The 15854-nt window shown below is 33.6% G+C and overlaps 1 long non-coding RNA gene across 2 annotated transcripts; it reads left to right on the top strand.

Annotated features, from left to right (window-relative positions):
- The first annotated feature begins 5197 nt into the window (after nt 1-5197).
- Nucleotides 5198-6030, top strand: LOC131621761 (uncharacterized). 2 transcript variants are annotated; one of them, XR_009289674.1, is made up of 3 exons: nt 5198-5333; nt 5418-5638; nt 5902-6030. It is a non-coding gene; the product is annotated as an uncharacterized LOC131621761 (long non-coding RNA). The 2 variants fall into 2 exon arrangements; XR_009289675.1 differs by having other exon boundaries at nt 5744-6011.
- Nucleotides 6031-15854: the final 9824 nt, after the last annotated feature.

Below are 15854 nucleotides of genomic sequence, written 5' to 3'. Positions count from 1 at the left end.
CTAACCATCAGAACGAGTATACACAAGCAATTATAATCACACTCATCAGTCTCGATATACCATTTCTTACATAATAGCTCAAACTGAATCCCACTCTTCTTTAAGAATTAAATCCACTCCGTCCTTCATAGAGTGTAATTACTCATTATATCTGGAATTTACAATATCGCCTCAATAACAGCACAAAATTATTACAACATCATATAACATCAACTCTTCGTTTTAATTTCGCCGAATACATACTCATTAACCACGTACAGTCGTAATAACATATTCATCATCTCGGCAATTATTCAAAAGAGTTATAATTCTTCGACACAACATCCTTACATCCACGGGATTCAAAATCCAATATACAAATCAATACATATTCTCTATGTAAGCTTCCGACATATTAATTCCTTATTTCCCGCGAGCAGTACTCATAACCCTACTCCACATCACACTTTCGCTGCGCGACTCTGATTACCCGTCTTAAGTCATCGTCCAATATGTTGCACTCTTTCCTATTCACTTCTTCATAAGTTCACACAACATAGTGAGTGATTATTCTCACTGTTTAATATTCATCACATCTTAAACCATTAAGGTAACAAAACAAGCTTATCTCTTCTATATGATTCCCTCTACTACCAACAAGAGATTTAGGGTGATCAAGTCCTAAATTTGTCAATATTAGTTGAAAATCATATTTAAGCATAAACCGTCGTTACTACATAATAGTGTCCATTCCCGAGTTTGTACCCAAACTCATTATCATCGTCATAGTTCAATAATTCACTACGGTGTCCTTATAGAATATCCTTCTGAGGCTCCAAACATCAGTTACACAAATCCAATCACTCAACCTTATTACATCATTAGCACCGACATTTTAAAGATTTCTTACGCAACACAATAGCACAACATTTTCCTCATTAGGATGGTGATTCAAACCAAAATCCTAATCCAAAATATATTCTAATCATCTCTACTGCCTCATATCAAGCCCTTTCTGATCAAAGAGGTACTTCAACTCTTATGATCACTAAACACTTCGAATTTTGAACCATACAATTAGCCTGCAAGACCAAGACAACATTCATAACTCGTGGTTTTAATCCAAATTCTATTACATCCTTCACGTCCAAATATCATCCCACTCGGAATCTCAACAAAGTCTTCCTCACGTCAACAAATGTTAGAAATTCCCTACAATTCTCCTTTTATACTCATCGTTATTTTGCCATCACAAATACGATTCCAAGGGTTCCAAAGTTTATCCCATCTTTACTACTAATTCACTCTTCACTAAAATTCATCGGCCCTCAAACCATCCTTATTACCGAACATCTCATCAACAACATGTTACACTCAATTTTGTTTCCAACAATCACGGTAGTAAGCATTCTTATTCAACAAGTTTCACGCTTCCATAACCGACTTCAGAACCTTTCCTCATAGGGTCACTCTACTGTATTTATAACTCTCCGATAAATTAGAACACAATCCCTCCTCTTCGTAGGTTCAAACGGCACATCAATCCGACACTCGGAACTCAAGATATGAATTTTCCAGTCGTTATCCGAAAAATGCAACACTGACTCATGCAGCGACACTCTATGCGATATATCCAAAACTCCTCAAATGCTATATTCAATTCTTAAAATTACTCCTCAACAAACCTTCTAAATATTCCTTCGATCCATTCAACACTGACACTGACATCCCGTGCAGTACCAATAAACAAGTCTAGTTATAAGAACCAGAGTAACCGTAACTTCGCCTCTTACTAACGTCATCCTGTCACAATTAATTATGTTACAGTTGCTGCAATCATTTTTATAACAAAGTTCATCTCATTAGCTTTCCGACGCTTCAAACGGGACTCAAATCGGATGTCCAGAACTCCAGTTATGAATTTTCGAAGTTCCGCAGCAATTCAGCAATTTTCCTGCGCTTTGCTTACGAAAATCTCTCTCCAAAACTCATTCTCTTCAACTCTATCACATTCCAAACAGCCCCTTATCGTATCTCTTCACTTCCAAACATCCTTATAACTTAAGCGACACATTCCCCCGCCGAAGTCCGCTTTCTGCAACATCACGACAACAATCCTCCTTGCAAACTCGTAACTGAACCTCTTCCGAAACGCAAGGCTACTCAACTGACAACTTCGCAGCACACCAGCAGAGCTGACACATCGCAACTCTCCAATCTCCTTCTCTTACAATAACTGTCAATTACCTCTAATCACCTTCCTTCAAGATGTTCCAACTCAATTCCCAGTGAAGTCTTAATTCCAAGTCACCTTCAACTCGGGAAATAACAAGCTCCGACAACGCTCACACTGTTGCCAACAACAGCCTACTGAATCAATCTTGTTACAACTGAAACATAACCGAGAAGCGAATCTTCTCCCCCACTTGTTTCAATCCAACACCTGCAACAAACAACCAAGTACCGACAGTGATTCACTCACATGTCGCTTACCAAGGAATAAAATGCCAACAATATACAACTGTCGCACAACTCAACTGACTCAACAATTGGCCGGACGGACCGACCTGCTCTGATACCACTATTGTAACACCCTTCTAAACCCCACGGAAATTAATAAAATAATTTTCAGAGTAAAACATGAAAACAAGGGTGCCACAATTCAATTTAAAACAAATTATCACAAATTCATTGTCATGCTTTCACTAAGGAACAATCTGTCATAATACATAAACATCTCATGTTTACACAGCGGAAAATTCATCAACGGATAAGCATAACATCATCTATGCAATATCCCACATAATTTAATACAATAACAACACGATAGAGTATCATCATAAACTCTAATCTAACGTTCCCCCAGTGTTACAATATCAGAGCATGACACCTGACGCTACACTAACACTGACTTATGAGCTAATCCTCACCAAGTCGAAAGCAGCTATCCTCAATCTGAAAATATCAACAGTAAGGGTGAGTCTCATCACAGTTAACAAATGTTATTGCATCTTAAATAACAACACATCATAGTTATATCATTCACCCAATTTCATCATATTCAGATTATCAGGAACATCTATCATTTACACAAACATCAACAGAACACATCTTTCAAACAGACAATCATACTCAACATTAATCCAACAAAACACACAAACAACACATCATCAATATTTATAACACTGGAATACATCCAATCATGTTATAAAAGTATGCATATGTATGAACTGACACTATGCATGTGGTACCAAAATTCGTGAATCATATTCACAGGACTTCTCTCCACGATACTGCCCTTTAATCGCTCACACCCCACATGGGCACACGATTAACCTCATCGCTCACACCCCCATGGGCACACGATGACTGCTTACTAATCTCCGCACAATGGGAATTAGCCACCAACGATCCACTCATCAACGGGATCCATCATCAAATGCACATGAATGAATGCAACATATACAACATACTTATACCCTCGTCAAGTCTAATGAGTAACATCATCAAATACTCATTTCATCATCATCATCAACATCATCATCATCATCAAAGTATGTCTATATACGTTAGCATCATTCAATACAATCAATCATCATCATCATCATCATTAAAGAACATACAAGTGTCCACATCAATCATCATCATCAAAAATAAGGACACACATGTATTCACATCATTTCAAAGCAATCAGTCATCATCATACGACTCCAAACAAATCATCACATCCTAATGTTTTTCCAAAACAACAACTCATATTGTCACATGTCATCATATATGTCAACAATATATCATCCAATTAAACAAATCATCACATGATTAATATTTCAACGTAGCATGTATTTAACACATCTCATCACATATATGTACAATACATCATTCACCAAGAAATAAAATCACATTTAAAATAATTGGGTTTACACCTCATTCCATCATTTAAACACGTAGGCTATCTCATAAGATTCATCGTACTCGAAACGGCACTAAAAACAGACCTACGATTCGAAAGTTACACATCATTTAACTTTCCCCAGAGATAACTATCGCTACAGCACGCGGCGCAACCAAGGTTCGCGGCGCGACCTGAACCACAAAAACATGTTCGCGGCGCTAACCTATGCACGCAGCGCGAAACGAGAAAACAAGTACGCCTTCGCGGCGCCAACACAGGTACGCGGCGCGACCTGTGCGTATCACAATTTCCTGGCATTCTACCCACCTGTTCGCGGCGCCAACCCTGTGCACGCGGCGCCAACCGGCGATTTCAGGAACCCCAACCTGCAGAAAACAGCATTCTACACATTCCAAACACACCCAATTCATACCAGTACGAACCTAGGGAAATCGAATGCACATACAACACGAAAAACACCTCATAATACATCAATCACGCATCAATTGGGACCAAAACAACATAGGTATCATGGATTCAAACATAGGGATCAAACATCATACAATTCGACTAAATCCCTAAATCTATCATATAATCCAATTGACTCAACAACATCCCTAATCAATATTATTATCTAAGAACACGATAATAGATGATAACCGGAGAGTCCCCCCTTACCTTAGCCAAGAGTTCTTGATTGGTCTCTCCCTCCATTGCTCCTCTTTCACGCTCTTCGTGTTCCAACTCTTCTGCTCTGCTTTTCACGTTCCTTTCCCTTATTCCCAATTCTTATTATTTTATAAAATAAACTTTAATTGGAATAAGACCTTTACTAACATAGCACCCCCTCATTCCTTAACATCACACTTGGCCCAATAGCCCATCTCATAATTCTTTCCAAATAATTCCACAAAATACCGAATAATTCCAAATAATAATTTAATTTCCGATTAAATTAAAATTAGAAAATATGGGGTGTTACATTTGGGAATCGCAAACTCTGTCCTCTGATTCTGTTATTTTGTTCCGGTTATAATGATTTCCTCTCATTTTCTGTTATGGTGAGTTCCAAATGCTGTGACAATAGAAATCTATTTGGCAGAAATCTATTTGTCTTATAACCTGTCATGGTGTTAACAGGAAATTGAGATCCTCGCCGTCATCTTCTTCCAATTCTCCCCACCTTATCTTTGCCGCTTCGTTTTGAGGCTGCTGATCGTGATGATATAGGTGGTTCTGTTTATGGCGGACAAAGAGCAATCTGTTGCATTTTTTCAATTATTTTGGATTACTTACATAATTGCTATCCTTTTCATGGTTGTGTTCCTTTAGGTTCATCTACGATGGATGACTTCACGTTATGGTGTATGCGGTTGTGTCCATATTCGCCGGAAGGGTGATACTCGCGGTGATTGGTTTTGCTTTCTGATGACCCTTCACAGTGGTCAGGGTTGATTAAATGGTGAGTGGTTTTCGGTGGTTTTGACTCCATTCTCGATTTTGAGTTTCTCCTCTTCTTTACTCCTGTTTTGTTTTTACTGTGTAGTTTTTGTGTTGTTGAATCGATCTGTGCGAGCAGAGAGTTTTTAGGGAGTCGAGTTCGACTGAGATATCTGTGGAGTGAGAGAAGACTGAGGTTTGAGAGATATCAGGGATTGGAGGTGGACTCATAAGTTGAGGGAATCGTGGGATTGAGGTGGCTCAAAGTTCCTATTTTCCAAGCTTTTCAAATGTGAATCATGGACCTGTGATTCAAATCTTACTGATGTAAGTTTTTATGTTTTCAATTGGTTCTCGATGTTTTCTCCACCTACACTGAAAGTATTACTTTGCATCTTTTTGTTTATGTGCTTCTCTTTCTTGGAACTTCAGGTTTTTAGGGAATCCACCTACACTGCACAAATTGTTTGACAGTTTTACTGGGTTTCTCAAATTCCTTTTGTTTATGGGTTTCTCAAATTCCTTTTGTTTATGGGTTTCTCATCTGTATCTAAATTCAATATGGCTTTGTTATATTTTAATATCTACAGGGGAATCTTTCACATATTGGATTGGGTTTACATTGTAAATGCTCACATAATCTCTGGTATTAGAATCGTGGGTGGACTAAAATTTAAGGTCTGTATCGATAGGACAGCAATACAACACTCCTCATTCTGTAAGTTTTTTTTTTCATGTTACCATTCATCATTTTCAACTTGCCATTCACTTCAGCCGCATCTTACAAGACATACGTACGACATCCCGATGCAACCTGCAGATCCGATTCACATATCTTTCAACAGCGGCTCAAGCGCATTAGAACAGAGCCAACAGTTTTCGTCGTTCATCACATACAACCTGCAAACGAACAACCAACAACAGCATCATCATTCAAAGCAGAACAACAACCTTCATCATCATATCGGTAATCACGTCTTCATTTCCAATATGTGACGCTACTGCTCATGCTATGAATATTTCCTCTTCGTTGTTATTGTTAGATATCATGCTATTGCGATTTACTTTGTATTGTTGGTTGTGTCGTGTTCTTGGCCGATTGAAAACTCATGAGGAGGAGGAAGATTTGATGAGTTTTGTTTGTTGTTTTCGTTTAAGAACACAGAAGTTCAAAAGGAGAGATGGAAAGAGTTATTGTTTGGTTGCCATTTGAAACAGAGAACAGGGACCAAGTGAGTTGGAGAAAGGTTGAGCATAAGTAGTGAACAGAGGAGAGAATCTAATATGTTTTAATCAAATATTATTCGAAAAGATTTAATCTAATATGTTTTATACATATAGATTTAGAAGTATGTCTGAGCAATAAACATGTTGGATTATTGTTGTCATGTTGCAGGGCTTCTTAATTATTGCCTTGCTGAACTGGGAGGGAAAGTGGTGTATGGTGGCATTGTTAACATCAGACGCAATCCCGAAACTGGAGTCAATGAATTTAGGTTAGTCTTCGATTTGTATGTTACCAAATATACAATGTATAACGGGAAGTTACTCTTATATTAAGAGTAAAAACTTCCTGACATAGTGCAGCTTGGCATTGACTATGAGCAGGACTGACGCACCCTCCTACTACATGCCCCATTCCATCTACTTTACTACAGCTTATTGAGAGCATGGTAACATTGACAGATTGCACAGCCTGGAAGTTGTATCAAGTAAGTAGCATTTAAACTGTCAATGATTAAATGTTTTTTGCATCTCTTTCTCACTTATATAATTGATTTGTATGTGATTTATTTGTATGGTTATGTTGATAAGGTGTGTGGAATTTATTATATAGTAAAACCAGTAATGTTATAATCAATTTCTTTTTTAAATGTAGGTGGCTATTGTTGGCTTATGATTGTAGAACTATTCTTCTGTCTATTTAAAGTCTATTGGAAGGTTTATTCTTTATTTATTTTATGAGTTTTGCAGTCACATTTATGTGCTTGTCTGATCAATTTTTCTGAACAACAGAACCTAACCTGGAGAGTCCTCTAAATAGCTACGCTGCATAGCTTTGGAATGATAAGGAAGGTTAGGATTTTTTTCGTTGTAAATCACGTGTGTTTCCTGAGTTAGTAATTATTTAAACCTCAAAACTGTTTGAGAAGTTATTATGAGCTTATGGCAGTTATATTGTAGATATAAGTATCTAACAAACCATGCATTGTTTGATTAAATGCATCATCCACCATTGTTTTGCTTTCGATGTTGTAATATTGACCAATATCAGTATCCATAACACCGAAAATTGAGTCGTTTGAATAACGTAAGGCGCATATGTCATAGTAGCCAATGGCCTCTTTTTGTATTCGAGACCGATCTGTGAGAAGTACTGCAGAGATTTTCAAGCATTCACGCATTGTGATTGTATGAAATTTGGTAGAGTTGTTGTATGTATTCTTTTTTTTTTTTGCAGTATCGGATATTTGTGAATATGGTAGTGTGTATGCATGTATGGTATGGTTTACTAATTATTCGACTTCTCTGAATGAAGAGAATGATAGTAGCGATGATGAAGATGCGACTTTTTTAAGTCTATAGAAGAAGTGAAAAAAGGTTAGTAGTCCTTATCTAACTTGCACCGATTGTACGTTATTGCTTTTGAAATTTTTTCAACGTTTCTTTCCCCTGTTTGTTTCTTTCCCCTTTTGATTTTATATGCATGGCTTTTCATATCAGTGTTTAACTTGGATTTAAAGACTTTAAGTGTCAGTGTTTAACTTGATCTCACCTGCAGTGTATGCTTGGAGAAGGTTAATGTCAGATATGTACTTCATATCTTGCCCTGCCTTCATCAAGTCTGTTTAGTTGCTCTGCATTATTACATTTCAACAAATAGTTTGTTTTCTATTTGTTTGATGATATACCCTGCCAGTTCAACTTAGTCATTCTACGCGAATTTGGTATATTTCGATAATGGCATATTTTTGCTGGATTTGGTTGATATCGTTGATCTATTTGCTGCTACTATCTGATACAAATCACAATTGTGTTCAAAATTCAAATCCCTTAACAACTTTTTCTTGCTTATAGACAATGTGGATCTTGGAACTGCTTGTATATATTTAAAATATGTTAGATTAAGTTTTAGTATAATATTCTTTAATTATTTTCTTTACATATATGTTTCTCTCCTATAGTTGTTATGCTAATCAGAGTCTCATAAAGGTTTAGCCAAATTAATTATCATGACAAACATTGGATATTATACTAACTTTAGAGTTGTTTTGATATATGTTGTAGGCTGCTAGCTCATTGGTGAAGTTGAAAAGCACAACTTGAGATTCAATGGAAGTAAGACGTTAACCCACAATAGGATACTTGGTTAGATGTAATTCGACGATACTATGTGTTATAATGAAGTAGTTTCTTGCAGCTTGCAGTCGAGGGCATTTGTTGGGCGAAGGATGGGCCATGTACAACTTGATGGTGAGTGATCGTGGTATCAATCATACACTTCAAAATTACACATGCATGTTTGATCTTCTTGGTCACTGGTGAACTGGATGAGGCGTATGATCTTATAAGACATATGAGTGTTAAGCCAGATTCTGGTGTAGGGGGTGCTTTGCTGAATTCATGGAAAATATACGGGAATGTGGAGTTGGTTGAAGTAAGCAACAAAGTGTATTCATTTCTTGCAGAAGATGTTTGACACTCAAATTCTGATGCAATATATGCAAAGTTGAAGAGGTTAGAAGGACTAATGCATGAAGCTGGATATGCTCCAGATATAGGATTTGTTTTCCGTGATGTGGAGGAAGATGAGAAGACGAGTACGCATTTAGTTTCAATATCGCGAAAATTATTTTCACGAGTGCATCGCAAAAGGACGTGGCACCCCAACTTGTGTGTTTTATTTATTTTTACATTTGTCTACACACATATTTTATTATTGTTTGTCTTTCTTATATTTCTCTCTCCAATATTTTCTTTTCAATTATTTCTCTCTTTCGCAACCGCTTCACTTAACATTCCATTGTTCCATGGTATCTAACTTTGCCGACAAAAGAGGATTTACCTCTCAAGGTCTGTGTGGATGTGTTTTCACACAACTAGCTTTGCATTTTTGGGAGTAGTGTGTGTTAACCACAAATATGTTTTAGTGTAGAAAAAAAATCTAGACCCAATTTGAGAAATAGATGTCGAAGTGGAACATGGATATCTCAGCATTCCATTGCTCAGTTCTAATCATGATGTAACTAAAAATATGTTTTATGTTGTTTCTGTTCCTGGTGAATTTGTGTTGGCAAATAAAACTTCATGTAGTATGTGATTTGTTGACAAAACATGTTATTTGCTATGATTCTAAGAATGCTCTGAAAATAAAATATAGAATTTCAAATACCAATGAACAAAAAGATTAATTATCTAGAATCTGAAAGTTAAGATGGGGAACATAGATTTATCAACAATAAAAAGAAGATGAAGAACATACTGTGAGGTTGATTATTATTATTATTATGGAAGAGAAGACAACGAAGTAAACAATGAATTTTAAGTGCGGCTGATTCGTGACGGATTCGTGATTGTAATTCTCGCGATAAATAGCATTGTTGTATAATTAAATATATTTTATATAAATGCTTAATTATAATCTTATTATTTGTCTTTTTTCACTTGGTTGGTTTTGACTATTAATTTGAGTTTAAATATGCCTTTCAAATGTTTCTGAACAGACATACTCCACACGTGGTATTTGAACAATGTGTATTTGTGCATAAAGTGCTTAACTTTATTTGGCTTATCTTCCTTGATAGACTTACCAACATGCGAGTATTGTGACTCAATCTCTGTCGGAGGAGAATATTAATGTAAAATTCTTGAAAGAATTATAGACACCGATTTATTATATCTTTTAAAAAAATTTCATTTTATTTTTATTATATTTATGGAACAAATGAGCGTATCAATTTTCCTTCGTATCTCCATATTTATTTTTTCATATAATTTTTATTTAACTATCTTATTTAATTTTTTTTATGTAAATAAATCATTTCAAACAAATGAACGTACCAAACTGGTACCCGTGCGAATGCACAGGTATCCCGTTAATATTCAAAATATTGAATATTAGCGGAAGCACGAAGTTAATGATTAAAATATTGAGTTTTACGGGAGCACAAAGTTACTAATCAAAATTTTGAATATTATCGAAAACATTAAGTTATTGATTCAAATTTTGAATATTAACGGGAACAAATTTTGAATATTAACGGGTAAATATTAACAAGAACACAAAGTTATTGACAAAATATGGAATATTAAAGAGAACACGAACTTACTGATAATTTTTTTGAATATATTAACCGAAACATTAAGTTACTGATAAATTTTTTGAATATTAACGGGAACAAATTTGGAATATTAACGGGAACACGAAGTTATTGATCAAAATAATGAATATTAACGGGAACACCGAGTTACTGATCAAAATAATAAATATTCACGAGAATATGAAGTTACTGATCAAAATATTGAATATTAACGGGAACAAATTTGAAATATTAACGGGAATACGAAGTTACTAATTAATCAAAATAATGAATATTAGCAGGAACATGAACTTACTGATCAAAATATTGAATATTAACGGGAACATGAAGGTATTGAATAAAATATTGAATATTAACAAAAACATGAATTACTGATCAAAATATTGAATATTAACGGGAACATGAAGTTACTCATCGGAATATGGAATATTAACGGGAAAATGATGTTTATTGATCAAAATATTGAATATTAACGAGAACATGAATTTATTGATCAAAATATTGAATATTAACGGGAACATGAAGCTACTGATCAAAATATTGAATATTAACGAGAACATGAAGTTATAATTTTGGCATCAATCCAACTCAATTATTATTTAGCTACTACGAGATAGATATTCTATTGTTTATCAATTTCATTTTTATTATGTTTTATTTAATTTTTATATTCCCTTAATATTAGCATGCCAGAATGGGTACCCGTTCGAACGCTTATAATTTTGCTACTACAACATATATATTATATTCTTTATCAATTTCATTTCTCATTTTATTATGTATCTTTATTGAACGAAATGCATCATAATAATAATTATATCAATTTCTTTTTTCTATAAAAAAAAATACAATATTGAACAAAATAAACATGCCAGAACCGGTACCCGTGCAAACGCACGGGTATCACTATTAACTTACATTTTTTAACCAACCCTTAGACCCAAAATATTAACAAAATATTTTTTTTCCAAACATCTTTTCTTATTATATTAACCTCTCCCTAAAAATTGATCTTTCCCTATCATCTTTGATTTCTCTCAATCACAATGCGCGAAAACGACGGGTACCCGTGCGAACGCACGGGTAAGACACTAGTTTTAAATTATATTTGAATTTTATTTTAATTATTTATAAAATAATAAGTATGAATGGTTGTGATGAATTTTACACCGACAGTGCATAATAATTAATTTCTAAAAAATTGAATTGAGGGATTACAAATATTGAATTTTAAAATAAAAAGATTAAAATTATAAAATAAAATAAAAGACTAAAATTATAATTAAAAGTATTATGTTTGATCAAATTATAATATAAAATATAGTAAACACGGTATTTCATATATATATTTTTTAAAGTATTGGCCACTAAGTATGCTTTTATATATGCTTGTAAAATATACGAGATATATTATATCATTTTTTTAAAACTAAAGAGAAATATATCATTAAAAAAAAAAGAACCAAGTACACAAGAGGGGCCGAACCAAGACCCCTTAACGACAAAACCTTGGTTTAGGAGTACCCTGCTTGTCTAGCGAGTACTCACTAATGATATCTTTATGAATGTAATTGAACTAAGTCGTAGCTTTGTTTCTTAATCCAATATCGGCAAGAAAATCTGCACAAAAATTGGCTTCTTTAAAAATGTGTGTGATCATAAAATCTATGGAAAGTGAATACGCCCAACACACGAGCCAACTAGATTCGATTTTCCAAGGCACAAAGCTATGGTCCTTAAAAGCTTTAACAACTAAAATGCAATCCGATTCAATCCAAAGCTTAGATAAGCCCAATACCTTGGCTTTTTCCAAGGCTATAATAACAGCTAAGAATTCCGCAATTTCTGGAGATTCCTGGCCCAAGAAGGCACTAAAACTGAGCACATGGAGAGCATTATGATATCTTATATCATTAAACTTATTAAGGGTGTGTTGGATATTATTATATCATTAGATTGAAGCAAAATACAATATAGTTATTTTATTGTGGGGTCACCACTAAACTTATTAAGGGTGTGTTGGATTGACGGTGGATAAATGTTTGAATTCATTTATATAAAAGTGTGTTGAGCAGTGGCGGAGCCAGAAGTTTTAGGGAGTCTGGGCAAAAATTTTACACTTTATTTTTACTAATTTTATACCCTGTTTCTACTAATTTTGCCCTTGATTTTGTCTAAAAAATTTGTCATTGATTTTGTCTAAAAATTTTGCCCCCTGTTTTTACTAATTTTGCCCTATATTTTGTCTAAAAATTATTAATTTTGCCCCTGGTATTGTCTAAAAATCGACTATTAGGTGGGGAGTATACAACGAAAGGAGAAGTTGAGCCCGGGCGCGTGCCCGGGCTGGCTGGGCTATAGATCCGCCCCTGGTGTTGAGCAATAAATTTTAATATAAAAATCATCTATAATCAATTCTGGAGCTAGAAACTATAAATTTTAGCTTCAAATGAAATCAATTCTGTAGAGAGAAATGAGAATCAATTCTACTTTTGCCTAACTAAACATTTCAAAATCACCCCGAATCAATTTTAGACATATATAATTGCTTTTGACCCTTCTGAAAGTCAAATCAAACATGCACTAACTATTGATTTATTTTATTGTACTTTTAAATATATAGGTTAGTATAAATGATTTAATATACTAATTAAACTAATGTTTTAAAAGCGAGATCGAACCATCCTATTGAACCGTAGTCTAATTCAATTTGGTTTGGACCAACAAACCTCTAGATCTACAAAATTGAGATAAAATCATTTCAAATCGTAAAAAATCAAAATAATCGCATAATTTTAACCAATTTCGTTGAATCAGATGGTTCACATAATCAAATTTAATTTGTATATCTTACTTTATTTATTTATTTTTATCTAAAAAATTAATTATAGCAAACAATTAAAATTTCATAGATAGAAGATAAATAAAATTCAAAGACATGAGATAAATAAAAGGATAAAAGAATAAAAAATTATTATATTGTTTGTCGACGTGAGATAAATGATGTTTAATAATATATAATTTAATTTTTTTAATTTAAATTTAATATGCAATTCAAGTTTCAACTATGATTTAATCTATTGAATTAATTGAAGTTTGATCCGTATACTTTGCCGGTTCATTTTTCTGTTCGATTTTTAATACATTAAATTAAATTAAACAAATTAAAATGATTGTTAATATCATATCATATAATAGAATACTTATGATTTATCAAAGTGTCACAAATGTGATACAATTCCACGTAAGATAGAATCTCACATCTTAATATCTTATTGAAAAAGTAAGAAAAAAAATCTTACCGAAGATAGTTGCCCAAAAAGAGAACAGCAAAGAGATAAATAAAAGAGAGGACAAAAAGGTAATTGACATAACAACACTGATCCGCAGAAGATTATACCGTACATATTTCATGTGTAGTTAGTTAGTGGGGCAATAATAGCCAATGTGTAAAGGACCTGCACAAATTCTTTATTCCAAAAAAGGAATATTTAAAAAATTCTTTATTGTAAAAACTAATTATTTGTATAAATTAAAAAATATATATGATAAAAAAATTGATAATCAGGATTTTGATAAAATAAATAAATAAAAACTAATTAAAAATTAACATAATTAGATAGAATTATTTTTACAATTTATTATAAATATATATGGTAAGTGTAAACAAAATTAAGATTAGTCACTTCAACCAATCGTTAGTTTTGTCAAGGTAAAAATAAAATATTTTTAAAAAAAAAGTAATGACTGTGATTAACTGGTATAAAATATTTTTATACTGTCATGTATATGAATTAAATCCATTTTTCGACTACAATTTTATGTAAATATATCTTATCTTATAATATAAATTGTAGTGTTATATTTGTAAAAGGTCAAGATAAGACGGGAGAACTATAGCCCTCAGACGGGGCAATGACCATATGTCGTCCCTTAGTAAAAATTGCAGTATTTTAAAAATCGGACTGGACATCAAACCGGTGAGGGTACTGGATCACTAGTTTATTGGTCGAACCACTGAGTCACTGGTCGAACCGCATGACTAAACCGGGTTAAACCAGATAACTCGGCTGAATAGACGGTTGTTATAACAAAATTATATAGGTATAAAATCGGTCGAACCGAATGATTCAGTCCCTACAAAATATAACTAGTACTTAAATTTTTTTGAAAATATGATATTATAAAAAAATTCACAAGTTCATAATTTAAATTCAAATTTTACACATAGGTATCACACACAATCAAATAGTACATATTTATAAAATATAAACAAAAGTTTAATCGCAACATAATTTAATTCAATAATTTATAACAAAATAATTTCATTGTCTGCTAAATTTAATTTCAATAAAAGAAAAATTGTTTCAATGTTGGGATCTCATTCTTCAATATCAAAATTATCTGTAACAAAATCAATCGCATCTACAACCATTTTTTTATTTTTTATTTTATTTTTTATTTTAATTTTTAATTAAAATAGTCAAAATGACATTGTTTTAATTTTTTAAAATAAAAAAATTAAAAAATACATTTAAACCACCGGTTCACAAAAACCGCCGGTTTTAACGGTTTACACCGGTTCACACCGGTCCAATGACATTCCCGGTCCAGCTATTGAACCAGACCGATCATCTGGCCGGTTCTCGGTTCGACTGATCCGACCGGCCAGTCCGATCCGGTTTTTAAAACACTGGAAAATTGTCTCGCCCTAAGCATTTCCTACTCACCCAGTTATGGGAAACACATAGAAAGGAATTTCATGGTCATGGTCAAAGTCAATAGTTGATTCACGTTCTCCTAGAAATTAGAGATTCCACGGTTCATCATTGACTAGTAGGCGGTTATCATTCTTAAGAAAATCCTAGGATCAATGACCTCTATAAATACCTCTCCCCAACGAGAGAAAGATAAATCATAACCTAATCAATATTGCGCATCTCACAAAGCCTCTCACCTCACATGAGTTGACCTCTCTTACCACCGTAAACATCATAGACACCACCGTACAAGGCATCTCGCTATTGTGGGTAAGCCCTAACCGTTCTAACTGTTATAAAACTAATAGGGTTTCTGAGTATCCGCTATCCTTATAGAGATACCACGCAATCCTGTACTTTTTGACAAGTACACAAATAAAATAAAAATATTAATTTTCCAATAATTTTTTTTACGAGGAATTGTTTCAAAAAGAATAATAGTAGTACTTTTTTGAAAAAATC

This window comes from Vicia villosa, unplaced genomic scaffold (genome assembly GCF_029867415.1).
Source record: "Vicia villosa cultivar HV-30 ecotype Madison, WI unplaced genomic scaffold, Vvil1.0 ctg.000011F_1_1, whole genome shotgun sequence".
Lineage (NCBI taxonomy): Eukaryota > Viridiplantae > Streptophyta > Magnoliopsida > Fabales > Fabaceae > Vicia > Vicia villosa.
This window is presented reverse-complemented; position numbering and strand designations above follow the sequence as displayed.